The sequence below is a fragment of the Heloderma suspectum genome, chromosome 6, assembly GCF_057233095.1.
Source record: "Heloderma suspectum isolate Gila_16-S chromosome 6, 16-S_ref, whole genome shotgun sequence".
NCBI lineage: Eukaryota > Metazoa > Chordata > Lepidosauria > Squamata > Helodermatidae > Heloderma > Heloderma suspectum.
Window position 1 is genome coordinate 23,121,814 of NC_139463.1, and position 14,232 is coordinate 23,136,045.

General features: G+C 44.0%; 1 long non-coding RNA gene across 3 annotated transcripts in view; it reads right to left on the bottom strand.

The window, feature by feature from the left end:
* LOC146340534 (uncharacterized) overlaps positions 1–14,232 on the bottom strand; it is a 112,483-nt gene that overhangs the window by 96,779 nt on the left and 1,472 nt on the right. For 2 of the 3 annotated variants that reach the window (XR_014783723.1, XR_014783722.1), the window contains exon 2: positions 12,569–12,722. This is a non-coding gene — a long non-coding RNA (uncharacterized LOC146340534). Of the gene's footprint in view, positions 1–5,515; positions 12,723–14,232 lie in introns of those variants that run through there. The other variant, XR_014783721.1, reaches the window with a different exon arrangement.

Consider the following 14,232-nt stretch of genomic DNA (forward strand, 5'->3'; position numbering starts at 1 on the left):
CATCTAATAGGAAGAGTTCCAGCCAGATGTGCAGAGTCTATACTTATGCACGTTGTATCCATGTAGGCTCTTTCACTGGTTAAGCCGGACCCATGACAGGGGTAGGCCAGCAAGCATGATCCCCCTTCCACACCTACGTGCATTCACTATAGCATATAAAGAGCTCTTCGGAGCAGCGGAGACACACTGGAGCTGAGTTCCATTAAAGGGTCTGATGGCATTTCACGGTCTTGGCAGGAGGTGAAGAGTGGATTGGATTTCCAAAGCAGTGAGAAGCTCTGTGGCCACCTTGGAAACACCATTTCTTACAGAGGAAGGCCTGTCATCCCAATCTAGCAATGCAGAGCTAGATTGTATGCTGCAGATTAGGAAAGGCCATAACTTTGGGGAAGTGCCATAGCTTAGCATGCAAAAGGTACCAGACTGGCCTGGAAAAGTCTCCTCTCTGCACCCTAGAGCGCCACTGAAATCAGGGTAGAGTATACTATTTATTTATTGCATTTATATCCTGCCTTTTTTCCTCCAAGGAACTCAAGGCAGCGTACATGATCCTCCTCCTTCCTCCATTTTATCCTCACAACAACAACCCTGTGAGGTAGGTTGGGCTGAGAGTCTGTGACTGGCCCAAAGTCACCCAGTGAGCTTCCATGGCCGAGTGGGGACTAGAACCCGGATCTCCCGACTCCCAGTCCAGCACTCTAGCCACTACACCACACTGGCTCTACTGAGCTGTTCAGAATGATGGTCTGACTTGGTAAACAGCAGTTTCCTATATTCCTAGCATGTTAATATGTATCCAGTCTGCATCATCATGGTTATCCAGGCCAACTGAATAGTAGGGTTGGAAGGGGCCTACAAGGCCACCTACAAGGCAAAATTGCATCTTTTGATGCAAATAGGGTGTACATCCCCTCCAGGGTCCCAGAGTTGTTACATGTAACGTTGTGCTTCATTAGAGCCGCATTCGGGCTGATATTCCTCTTGGCACTGCCATACCAGCTCACTAGGACTGACAGACACTGATGACAGAATGTGTTTATTCGTTAGTCATTAGAATTTTCTAATGCACAAAGAGCAGGAGGCAGCTGGCGGCCTGGCCAAAGTTTGAGAGCAGCTAATTCCAAGGGGATTCCTTGAAACAGCAGAACATTAATCAAAACATCTTGTTTCATTAGAGATGTATGGTGTGTTAGTTTTTAATTTATTCTCCTGTAAATTTCAGCTTGGCAATACTAATACGTCTTCTTAAGTGGTGTGACTGAGTCATGGGTGTCTGAGTAATGGGTTTTGGGATGTGGGGGTGGGGGGAGAAGCCCTTTTAGATCATATGTTTTGAGAGCAAAAAATGAAATGCTCATGCATCCGTGGTGGAAAACAGATAGCAGCTTTTCCAAACCTGGTGTCCTCCAGATGTCCTCCAGATCTCTTAAGAAAGGTAAGAAAGGTTCACTAGGACTCTCCAAGTCCGATTTCAAAATGTTCCTTGAAAGCATGCAGTGCATAGTACCTATCTATTGTGGGGGGAAGATGGCATCTGTCCATGGGGGAACATGGAAGTGTGAGCCTGCCCTTCCGGTGAAGCGTGGAAGCTCCCTCCTTAAACTGTCTATGTCCATCCTGCCTTTGGCAACTTTGGTGTCCGCCTCTGCTCCCGTAGTTTCCCTTGGGACTAGGAATGATTGAGTAATGGACCTTTTAAAAACTGCAGCAAGAGCCACTGCATTAAGGATCTGGCTAAGCTACAAGGAATCTATTCAGCCAACGCTTACAATCATGGCCAAACGCAGCTGCTCTGTCAGTGGAGTAAAAGCAAATTTCCATTCGCTGTCATCAAAAACAGCATGTCTCTATCCCAGCTGCTAGCGCCGTCAGCCTTCCTGTCTTTGCACGCAGGTGCAGCAGAAAGAAAACTAGGCCATCCTGAGTTCCTTTTGCGGTCCCAGGGCTCATGTACTCCATGAGGTCAACCCATCTCTGAGGCATCATTTTGAGGGATTTCTCTATCTTCTCATCAGGAGCTTTCCCCAGTTAGGGAATGCTAAGCATGCCATGTGCTAGCGATTCCCAAACAGGGTGGTGCGAAGGGGGCCGAGTGTGCCTTGACAAATTAAGCGACCATGCCGGATGCATCCACCCTGCCAGCTGGAGAGCTGAGCACTTATTTGAAGGACCGCCAGTTCCCAGAGAACCTCTTTCAGCCCGAGGGCTGAATTGCATCTTGGAAAAGCTTTTGGGGGCTGCATCCTCGGGTGTGGGAGAAGCCAAAAGCAAGAGGAGTGGGCCAAAATACAAACACCCCCCAATACTAGCATATTGTAGCTTTATATTATATTATATTATATTTATTTATTTATTTCTGTACTGCCCCACAGCCAAAGCTCTCTGGGCGGTTTACAACAATTAATAAAAAATACAACAACAACATTACAAAATACAACATTATGAGATAGGGGCCTGCCCAATCGAATAGATACAATGCAAAAGAGAAAAGGGGTAGGGAGGGAAAGTAAGTGCATTCAGCTATAGGGTCTTACATAATGGTTACATAACAACCACACTGGAGCCACTCTGTGGAACAAGCAAAAATGATATAGGTTAATTTTGGTTCTTCTAAGTCAGCCTTTCCCAACCTGAGGGTCTTCAGATGTGTTGGACTACAACCCCCATCATTCCCAGTCCAATGCATCGGGAGGATACTAGGTTGGGGAAGGCTGCTTTAATTCATTCATCTAATCTACAGATGGAAAAATCCAAAGAAAAATAGATAGAGCCTTTATTCATTCATTTATTCATTATTACGCTTATATCCTGCCTTTTATCCTCTTGGAAGGTACCCAAGATGGCTTACATAGCTCTCCTCTCCATTTTATCATCACAACAACGGGCAACGAAGATGATCAGGAGACTGGAAACAAAGCCCTATGAGGAGAGACTGAAAGAGAAGAGAAGACTGAGGGGAGATAGGATAGCGCTCTTCAAGTACTTGAAAGGTTGTCACAGACAGGAAGGCCAGGATCTCTTCTCGATCATCCCAGAGTGCAGGACACGGAATACTGGGCTCAAGTGACAGGAAGCCAGATTCTGGCTGAACATCAGGAAAAGCGTCCTGACCGTTAGAGCAATATGGCACACTGTATTGCTCTCCCACACTGGAGGCATTCAAGATGAAGCTGGACAGCCATCTGTCAGGGATGTTTTGGCTCAGATTCCTGCACTGAGCAGGGGGTTGGACTGGATGGTCTTATAGGCCCCTTCCAACCCTACTATTCTATGATAACTCTGTAGGTAGGCTAGGCTGAGAGCCAGTGACTGGCCCAAAGTCACCTGGTGAGCTTCATGGCCATGTGGGGAATAGAACTCAGGTCTTTCGAGTCCCAGTCCAACACTGTAACCACTACACCATACTGGCTCTTTGATAGCCATAAGTAGCTAGTACATTTGATGATACTAGCTGCTTAAGGCAATCAAAGTACAATACTGTGTGTGTGTGTGTGTGTGTGTGTTGAGATACAATGTTTGACATAGTAAAACTGCCAAATATAATATCTTCTTCTTAAAGGAAGATAAAGCTCCTTCCAACCATTTTGGCTGCAATCTTGAAAACCATTCACAAACTTGTAAATCCCATTAACTTCGGCACCCCGGGGGCATTCAAGTAGTTTTCGATTTTGCGCCCTTATTATCTTCAGCCATTTGGATTTCTTGAAGGAGTGGAAGTGGGGTGTGAATGGTGGCGAGCCATTCCACCTAAATAGAAACAAAGCCCAGCCCCCACCCCAAAGCATCAGCAGATCTTTTGTGCCAAAGGATCATAGGCTTGTGAGTTCAGCTTCCTGCCTTCTGGCAGACAGGTCAGGCAGAGTTAAGTGATTTAACTTTCTGGAAGAGAGTTAAGTCCTCTTTCGAGTTTTGTTTTTTCCTTGGGATTAGAGAAAATGTGGGTGTTTCTCCCCCACCCCTCCTCTCCTCCTTCTGGCTTAATTCTCCAAGAATGCAGAAGGATGCATTGGAGGGTGTTGTCCGCAGGCACCTAACTTTAATCACAAGGTAAACCTTTTGTGAAGGGACTGTGGTGGAAAAGGCAGCCATACTAGGGTGCTAATTAGCTCCGAGTTAAGCTGCTGACAAATCCAGCTGAAATACATGCGGGATGGGAAATAAAACATCCAGGGATGCAGATAGAAGAATGTGAATGGAGGTGAATGAATGGCCGTGGTCGATTATACATCCTCTCTCCAGCAGACAGGTAGTGGGGAGAAAGGACATTTAATCTGAGGCCATAGAAAATTGCATTGTGGCCTCCCTTTAGGATCTCCGCCTGGGTTTTAGCTTGCTGCTGTCAGCATGGCTATCCTTTCCTTAGGGAACAGAAGGAGAGAGAGCAAGTGTGAGCACCATGCTGGGATATAGAGTACATCCTGGCAGGGGATTGGATTAGAATCGGTCCCTAGGCATCACCGCTCTCTCTACAGGGCAAAGACGCTGAAAAGAATATCTATGTATGTGAAGGGGGCGAGAAGCCACAGTTAACAGAGGGCATACAGGATAGGTATGCCATCTCTTTCATTTCTTGTGATTTAGCTGCTTGTGATTTGTTGTTATTTTGTCTCTTCTTTGCTTGTCCAGATATGGGGGGGGGCGGGGGGGTTGCTTTTCAGCTCCTTTGCAACAACCTCAAAAAAAACATTAACTAATGGAACTGTAGTCTCCTGATGAGTGAGGAAACAGTTCACTATTCTCAAGGACAGTTTCCACCCTTTTCTTTCTTTCATTATTTTTTTAAAGGTTTCCTTTTAGTCATGCCACAAGTTTGCTAGAAAGCTGAGGTAATGCTGCAATAAATACTTAAATCAGCCCCCCCCCACACACACACAAAAGCACCTAGATGTTTAGAAACATTGTCTCAAAAAGAGCCCATGGTTATTTAAATATGTTGAAGTATTTGACCTATAGAAGGGAGACAGATCTAAGTTGAAATATCTGCTCAGCCCAGAAGCTCACAGGGTGAGCTTCTGCCTAATATTTCAGCCTGCTTCACAGGGTTGTTGTAAGCACAAAATGCAGGCAGGGATGCTTGCTACCCTGAGCTCCTTGGAAGAAGAGTAGGATACAAATGTAGTAATAACTGCTTTGAAAGTCTCATTTGTACCTTAAACAATGGAAAGACCTTTAAACGCTTGGCTACAGGAAAGCCTTATTTCACAAGTAGTTTTCTCCGGCAGCCATAAGATTTGTGGGAGCTGGGAGCCACAGGTGAATTTGAACCACTGATCTTCTAAAAGATCAAGATGAGGGGCAGCTTCTCGAACCCCTCCATATCTTTGAAACCCATAGGATTTCTTGAGCTCTAGTAGCTTTAGGGGCACTTTGCCTCTCTCTACCCCTCCCTGGGGTGACTGGTCCTTGTCTTCTCCTGAACATTTCCCCTTCCGGTCAACCGATTCTTCCCTATGGGTGGAGAAATCTGTCAATTTGTTTCTCATTTTCCCAGTCTTAAATTTTGTTCATCCTGAACTTTAAGGGTTTTTTTTTTTTTTTTTTAAGTTCTTAGGTTTTTAAGAACTTCTAGAGGGGCCCTTCTTTCAAGACCACAGCCTGCAGAGGCACATTTGGTGGTGACTCGAAAGAGGGCCTTTTCGGTAGCCACTCCCAGGCTGTGGAACTCCCTCCCAAGGGAGGCTAGGTTCACCCCCTCTCTGCTGCCCTTCTGCTGCCAGGCAAAGACTACTTTATTCAAGAAGACCTTTGGCCTATAAGTGGGTCTGTTGGGTTGGGTGCTATTTATTTTTTTATTTATTTTTTTAAAATTCTGTAATTGTTATGTTTTTGTCTTTTAATGTATTATTTTAATCAATTTTATTGTGTCTGTAAGCCACCTTGAGTGCCATTCGGTAGAAAGGCAGAATACAAATCAAATTAATAAAAACACACACACAAGTTTGCCTGAAAATTCATACACATTTGTGTGTGCCCTTCTTGTAATACCTACCTTTTTGAACAGTTTTGCCTATTATATACACAATTGTTGCAAGCAATTTTCCTAATTTAATGTATTTTTGAATGTTGCTTTCACTACTACAATATGTGCAGTTTTGGGTGCGTTTTCCCCTATGTACACATTTGTATGCACTTGCTGATTGGAGACCTTCATTACAAAATTTGTAGAAGTGCACATTTCAAAGGACAACTGAGTTTCGGTTCGCATATTGGGTCAAAAGTGCGCAATTAGGTAAATTTGCATTACAATGCGAACCAAACAAATTTTTGCCCCATCCCTACTCTGGCCTGATCTATAGGTGCGGCAGAATGAATCGTTGTAGAATGCACCGCAGCTCTTCCAAGTGTGCATGGGGTGGGGAGAAATCACATTTTGGAATGCTTCTGCTTATAAACACCCTGCAAATAGGAAATCAGCACAACAGGAAAAGGGGCTGGGTTAGAAACTGTCAGGGTGGAAACTGAGCCGATAGAACCCCAGAGCAGTTCTGATTAGCAATCTGTGGGAGAGGAGCCAGCTCATCCCTCACAGGCACAGCAGCTGGCAGAGATTCCTCCTGCCGGCATTCCTGAGATAGATAGTGATCCTGGCAGTGAGAAAGTGCGGGAGGGGGGGCTTGCTAGACGCTCGACGTAGACGCAGGGAGCGACGAGCGATAGAGGGCACGGAAAGGAGGTGTAGCGCCCATTTGGCGCGCAAGCAACGGCTGCCTCCCGTGGACCCAAGGGAAAAAGGGAGGATCTCTCCCTAGCCCATAAGTTCAGGGTCTTCAAGTGATTCTCCTTCAAATGGGGATCAACTGCCTACTCGGAGCATAGGCTACTCTGCTGTTCATTGCTTAGTTGCTGGTGATTAGCATCTAAAAGAGTCATTAAGTTGTAAAAGGATTAAAGCCTTGAAAAGAATCCTTTCGTCTGTGTCTTGAGTTGGCTATTAGAGTGTACTGAAAGAGGACGCTAGGGCACTCCTGACAGAAACTTTCTGTTGAATATGCTAGATACAATATACAGGGGGTCTGGTTTTGTTTTTACACATGGGGATGATTCAAAAGTGGTATCCTCTATCTGTCATCTGAAGGGGTCCAATACGTTAAAGCAGGGGTGGGCAGAATGTAGATCTCCAGATGTTTTGGACTTCAACTCCCAGTATTCCTCACCATTGGTCATGCTGGCAGGGGCTTCTTGGAGTTGACTTTCTGCCCAACCCTGTAATAAACCACCTTTGCATTCTGTCACTTAGTTCTGCTGCATGTGTAGATCCAACCATTGTTTGTGTAGCAAAGCATCTGATATATGAAGCATACAGAGACTCTATTCCCCCTCTCCAGCTAGGCTTCCTTGACTCTGTTTTTCCAGATTTGCCAACTCTGCCCATCCTGCTTCCTGCTCCTCTCTCTGCACCTGCCTTAACTGTCTGGACTGCCTCTCTGGCCAATGCTTTGGCCTTGCCATGTGGTTAGATAGCTTAGCTGTACCCAGCCAGGATCCCCTCAATATGGGATGAGTAGTATCTCATCCATTACAGTAGGGGTGGGGAACATATGGTCCTCCAGATTTGGTGGACTGCAACTCCCATCAGCCCTAGCCGGCATAGCCAATGGTTAATGATATTGGGAATTGCAGTCCAACAACATCTGGAGGACCACACATTCCCAGGTGCTGCTGTAGAGCAACCAGAGTTCTTTGAGGCCTCAAAATAGAGTTTTGTTGCACCTTAAAGACTAACACACAGCCTCCTGGCTCCTGGATTTTGGAAGCCTTTGAGCATGGCACCTTCAGTGGGCCCCCTCAGCTAGAAGAGGTGGGACATGCAAACTGAGAACCCTGTTTGGCTGAATTTGAACTGCTTGGATCATCTGTGTAAAGTTGGAAGTTGCAGCACTGTTTGGGCAGTGAGCTATCTGCCAGTCTTGGGGGCCTGGCAAATGCTCACCTTTGCCACCCTCTGGAGCCGACCCTTGCATAACATTTCATGGACTAGATCAGGAGTGGACAGAAGGTAGATCTCCAAATATTTGGGACTTCAACTCCCAGAAGCCTCTGCCAGCATGGGCAATGGTCAGGAATGCTGGGAGTTGATCCAAAACATCTGGAGATCTACTTTCTACCCACCTTTGAACTAGATTCACTTCATCAAACAGATGCTCTTCATGCATTTAAGGGAGTGGATTTCAACAGAACCTTTTGCCATAATAAATATGTTAGTCTTTAAGGAGCCATAGGACTCTTGTGGTTTTTGCTGCAAGAGACTAAACACGGGTAACCTGCTTGAAGTCATTTGAGACCTGGTGCTCAGGTTTCTCTTGGCTGAGAGCTAGAGAAAGGAGGAGGAGAAGCTACTTGAAGCTCCACCTGCACCAAATAACTGGGGACAGATGGAACCCCACATCTGTTAGCTGATTTGCTGCTGAAATTGTGAGAAGTAACAGTTTTGAATACAAATTGCAATGGGTTTGATTTGCCTTTCAGCCTGTAAGAATTTAGCTAAATATTGTATAATCTGTTCTTGCAGAAGTGACATAACTTTATGCTTTGAAGTCCTGAAAGAAATGTTTTCACTAAGGGTGTTATTATGATTTATAAGTACATCGCTGGAGGAGGGCCAGGGATTTCTCGAGGTTCCCTCTTCCCCAAGCCTCCATTATATTTATTTTTAAACTGGGGTGGGGGTGGGGTTAGAACATGTTTTGCTTACTTTAAACCTTTTGTTTTCAATTTACTATTAACGTCAATATATAAAGCCTGCAATGAAGACTCTTGTTTTGTCTAGTGATGTTAATCCTTGCAAAATGCTTATTTTTAGAACGCCTAAGAGTCAAGCAAATATGCAGCTGCCCACACTCTGTCTTCTTTTAGACGGGTAAAATACTAACTTCCATCATTTTGTGTTTTGTTGTTAATTTAAAGCCATGCAACAGTCAAGTGGATTCTAAACACAGCTGTATGAATCATGCTGCCACTAGCTGAACCATTCTGATTCCAAATTGTCGGTGGTGCGCTGTGACTGGAGGAAAGAGCTGGGAGGAGGCAGATAGCTGGATAAGGCTGTCGTCCGTAACAAAACCATTAGGGAGGAAGCCCCACTGAAACACGATGGAATTACTTCTGAGTAAACAAACATAGGTAGTGGTAAATTTTGAAATGCAGGGACAGTCCCCATAGCCATGCCCCCATAGAGAGCCCCAAAATTCAGGCAGCCCTGTTGATCTGTATGAACAAACCAGTGCTAGCAGTTTTCATCTGCACCAGGAGAAGGTCTTTGGTAAAGCTAATGGGTCTACTCTTAGCTGCCCATTCAAGACCACCCCAAAATACTTTGCATTGCAACAGGGAGAGCTCAAAACAGTATGTATGTATGGATGGATGTATCTGAAGTATTTTTCTGTGGATTCTCAGCAACAAAGGCTCCCGGAGCAGCTTACATATAATCAATTAAACAAGACAGCCCCTGCCCACAGGCTTACAATCTGAAAAGACACACAAGGAAAAAGGAATGGGGAGGGAAGAGGGGTGGAAATTATTTTAGTTTAATAGCCCTGCTCTCCCTCTCATCTCCCTCTGTGCAGCCTGCTGGAATGGCTGCTGTGTATTGCTGGAAAAATTCATTTCCACCCAGCAACTATGAGGATTTCAGCTAAGCTGAGAGGGAACAGGGAATTGGTGTGCATGGCTCTCCTACACTATTGGGGCCATGTGTTTGCCTGAACAAAAGTCAACTTGATTAGACAGTTCAGGAGGATATTCAACACACACACTTTGGAATTCCCTGTTCCCTCTGAGCTTACCTGCAATCTTTACAGTAGCTGGGGGAAAATGTATTTTTCCAGCAACAATATCTTGTTCCCTGCACTAATGCAAAGCATTTTGGGATGTCTTGGTCTCGATTGGGCAATTAAAACCCATTGCTCTACAAAAGACATGTTCCCGACGGAGATGAAGATGGCTGGAACAGGTTTGTTGATCTGGATCAACACCAGTGCCTGAATTTTGGGGCTTTCCTTGGGGGTATGGCTACAGGGGTTGTCATGATGAGCACCTGCACTTCAAAATGTACCACTACACCACTGCCTAGTAGTGATCTTCTTACGGGGGGGGGGGGGGAGATGGCAGATAACACCAGAATCTGCTGGCATTGCATCTTTGCCACTCCTCACTCCGCTGTACCATTGCTGATGTGCTTTTCATACGTATGGCACCCTTCCCCAAACTGGTGGCCCTCCAGAGCTGTTGGACTGAAATGGAGTGGCCCAGCTACTGCTAACTTTGGTCTCACGCATTTCCAGCATGTGTCCCCAAAACGATTACCCTCAGAGAATGTGGCCCACAAGAGAAAAATGCCCTCTGCCCCTGAGCAAAGCAAAGAGAATATCCTGAACTAGAACAATCCTTTTAAAATATCTTATATATATAATTCGAAGTCAGGACTTAATTGGTCATTCCATTTTGACTGCCTTCCTGTTGATCGATTCTTATGAAACACACTTCACTGGAAAGCTCTTGATACATAGATTCCACAAATAACAATGGTTTTCACTATAATTCTAAGTCAGGAGTTTATTTACGTCCATAAAGCTTTTTTAAAAAATTAGGCTATCTTCTATAACAATGTGCTATGAAGTTTTATTTTTAATATCAAAAATGTGAAGTATAATTAAGGAAACATAATTGCAAATGGGGGCAAAATTAAATATGAACACACACAAAATTACGTACACCTTTATAAACACATGTGCAGGCCAAAGTACAATGACATGCCAGTAATGTATAGCCTGTAAACAAATCATGAAGGGATTAAGAGACACCTACAGTTAAAAGTAACCCAGTCAAAGTTTAGTTTACACCAAAAACATTGTATTTAAGGAAGTTTTGTAAAGATAAAAGATGTAATACTTTGAATGTTTCAATAAATGCAGTTAGTTAAGTTAAATCTTTCGTTAGATTTGATTTTTCTCCGCAAAGTATGTTCATGCGTAAACAACGGCTTGTAATAATAATAACAAATTGTTTGTTTCAGTACGAATGTGTATGATGGGCGAAAAAAAGAAAACAATGGCCAATTGAGTATAAGACCATCTTCTACACCCCAAATTCTAAAAACAGATTTCCCATGCTTCTTATGGCTGTGGTACATATCTTGTAGGTCATATCCTGACACAAGAGGTCTCCAGCTTTTTTGGTAAATGAAAAATGAGTTGCCAAGGATGACCAGTCCTGGTTCAGCTGCTATTGTGGCAGTTTTGATGGCTGAACCCCACATTCAGAAATATCCTGTCACCAGGACAGCCCTCCTTACACCGTGCTGCTTCATACTGCATCTAGGGACAACATGTTTGAATGCTCCTCCATATCAAAAATTCTGTGCAGCAAAAATGTTAGCCTTCTAACATGTGAGCTTCCTATGTATAGAGAGGTGGTTTTTGTTAGGTGCACTAACTCTGTATAAGGTTAATCTGTTACTTGGATACTTGATGACAGAAATCTACGTGATACTCCTTTACTAAGATCAGCCTCACTTTCAAATTAGTACAGACAGAGCTATGAAAAGTACATAATTTATTCCAATTTCATGACATTTTACCACAAATAAGACAGAATTGAATCAGGTTTACTCTAGTTCTGTGCCAGTTCACAGATCAGAATCAATCCTATGGCATTCCTTTCTGCATTTCTAGATCCCCTAAGGACAGGAATTCTAGTTAGAAAATGAGCAGTTTTATGACACAGGGCCATTTTTAATTTCAGAACTTGTCACGCATATCATCACTGTGGTCTCTGGGGACATCAGGCATAAAATTGAACCTCCGATACTACATTCCACACTGCTGATGGTAAATATATTTTGACTCAACCTTGCAGATGACTTACAATTAATTTACTACCTCACCTGGCTGTGCCTATAGTCCGCCAGGCAGCTTGAGAAGGGACTTGCCCTTAATTGATTTAATTATTCATTTACTACATTTATATCCTCCCTTTCTCCTATGATGGAACTCAAGGCAGCAGAGGCTCCCCTGCACTCTACCACCCAGTTATTGACCATTACACACACAACCCCACACACACACCCCTGACTAGTTTCAGTAAGGTTGTTGCTGCATCAAGGGGTTGGCAACCTTGTGCCCCTCCAGATGTTTTGGACTACCACTCCCATAAGCCACAGTCAGCGTGACCAATGGTTAGAGATTATGGGAGTTGTGGTCCGAAACATCTGGAAGGCACCAGGTTGCCTATCCCTGCAAAGCCATGAGCGAAGACTTTGAACCTGCATAAATATCAGCAGTAGCACCACAGGAATCACTTTGGACAGGATTGGGGACTTTGGGTTCATCCAGTGTCCCGAACTTCTGGCTACCAGTGTCTTCTGAGCACCATTCAAAATTATGATTTTAATACATCTCAGCCCAACATAACGTCTGCCATGCATTCCCTTATGATTGCTATGTTCAACCAAGGGATCCCTCTTATAATAATATTATCTTTGAGTCAGGCTGAGAGAGCAAGGAGGACTTAAAGATGTTGTTTGTGACTCCTCAAGGTCCAGTTAAGGAATTTCCTTCTCAAGGAGACTCACCAAAGTCCAGACTGAAGTCTTGTTTGGAAGTATCAGCTGGCTGTATGGGATGGTTCTCAGGGCTTGGAGTTAAGTCAGCAGAGGGTGGAGGTCTTTTCATGCAACGGGATTTGCTGGGGTTCTTCTGCTTTTGTTACCCACTTGGTGGGTCATACTATAAATACAAAATGAAGAAATGCAAGGGTCGTTTCAAGAAACTCCTACTGGAAAATCATGTATGTCCATGTGGAGATAGCATTGAAACCCTCCCTGATGTGTTGTTGTTTGGCTGCTTTAATAGTGATTTGTGGAAATAGTTCATTACCTCACTATTAGTATTTCTATCAGGTTGCTACTCCGATTTGTACATATCCTTCCTCCTTGCTGACCAATTTAAACTGGTGACAGCAAAGTCCGCAAAGTTTTGGTGGCGACTGTTCAAATATGGTCTCCTATGGTACCCTGAGTTCTCATTCTTCTTCTAAAGTTTAGTTTGGTAATCTTATGTGCTCAGTAGTGTTTTGTATTTGATGTATTTTGTGATGGGTGTGAATATTTTTATAACTTTTAGCTTGATAGTTTTATCTGTTCTGCTCTGTTTAATATACGATGTATTAATTGCAACAGGTTGTGGCTGCTGCAAATAAATATCTATTGATATTGATTGACTGAAATGGTTTTAAACAAATTTAATTAGAAATGAGAACGTTACACGCATTAGGGTAACATTGTTTCTTTTTGCAGTTGCAGGGGCTCTATTGCCCATATGTGCTAGGCAAAGGGAATACCACAGCTAACAGACTAATCTTGTCTGCTCCTGGAGCCAGCCATGAACTCCCACTGCTTTTTACCCCTTTTGTACAAGGATTTGCCTTTGCAAACTTGACAGCCTGACACCTATGGCATACAAAAATTTGCATGTTTGCATGGTTACGACCATCGATGCCTTGCTTCATTGTCTGCAGTTGAGCCACATCAGAGCCAAACTGATATTCCGTGATATTTTCCTCAAGGAGATGTTATTTTATTTATTTAAAACAGCTATACAGTGCCTTTTTTCACATACATCTATGCAGCCTTGAATAATAAAAAAAACCCACAACAGTACTATACATAAAAGAACAACGATAACCAGCCAGCAATACAACACTTTAAAACAGCAGCGGAATGTATCATAAAAAAAACAAAACACCCCCCCCACACACACACACACACACCGCCAAAGAACCCAGAAGGATCACATACATATTTAGGGCAGGCAAGCAGTAAAATCCAGCCTCTGAACGCCAGAGGCCTTCTGAAATAAAAATGTTTTAATGCTGCAGTAGAAGCCCAACAAAAAGGGACAAGATGAACCGCCATAGATGGGGAGCTCTAAATATGGCTGGCCCATGACATTTTGCTGCCTAAAGCAAAAGACAAGATGGCACCCACCCACCCCACTGGCTCAGCTCTACCTACAGAAGTTGACCAGACTGGCAATTCAGTCTTACTTCAGTACTGGGGATGGGAAAGCACCCTCCACCTCATTTGAGGGAAACAGGCTAGGTTACAGGGTGCAGGGCGGGCTGCCTGGAGGCCATACCAAGGGGCTGCTGCCGACCCCTCTATTCTACTGAACATCTGCCGCCTCAGGTGCCCATCTCATTCTGCTTAACAGTAGGGCTGGCCCTGGTTCTAAAGCC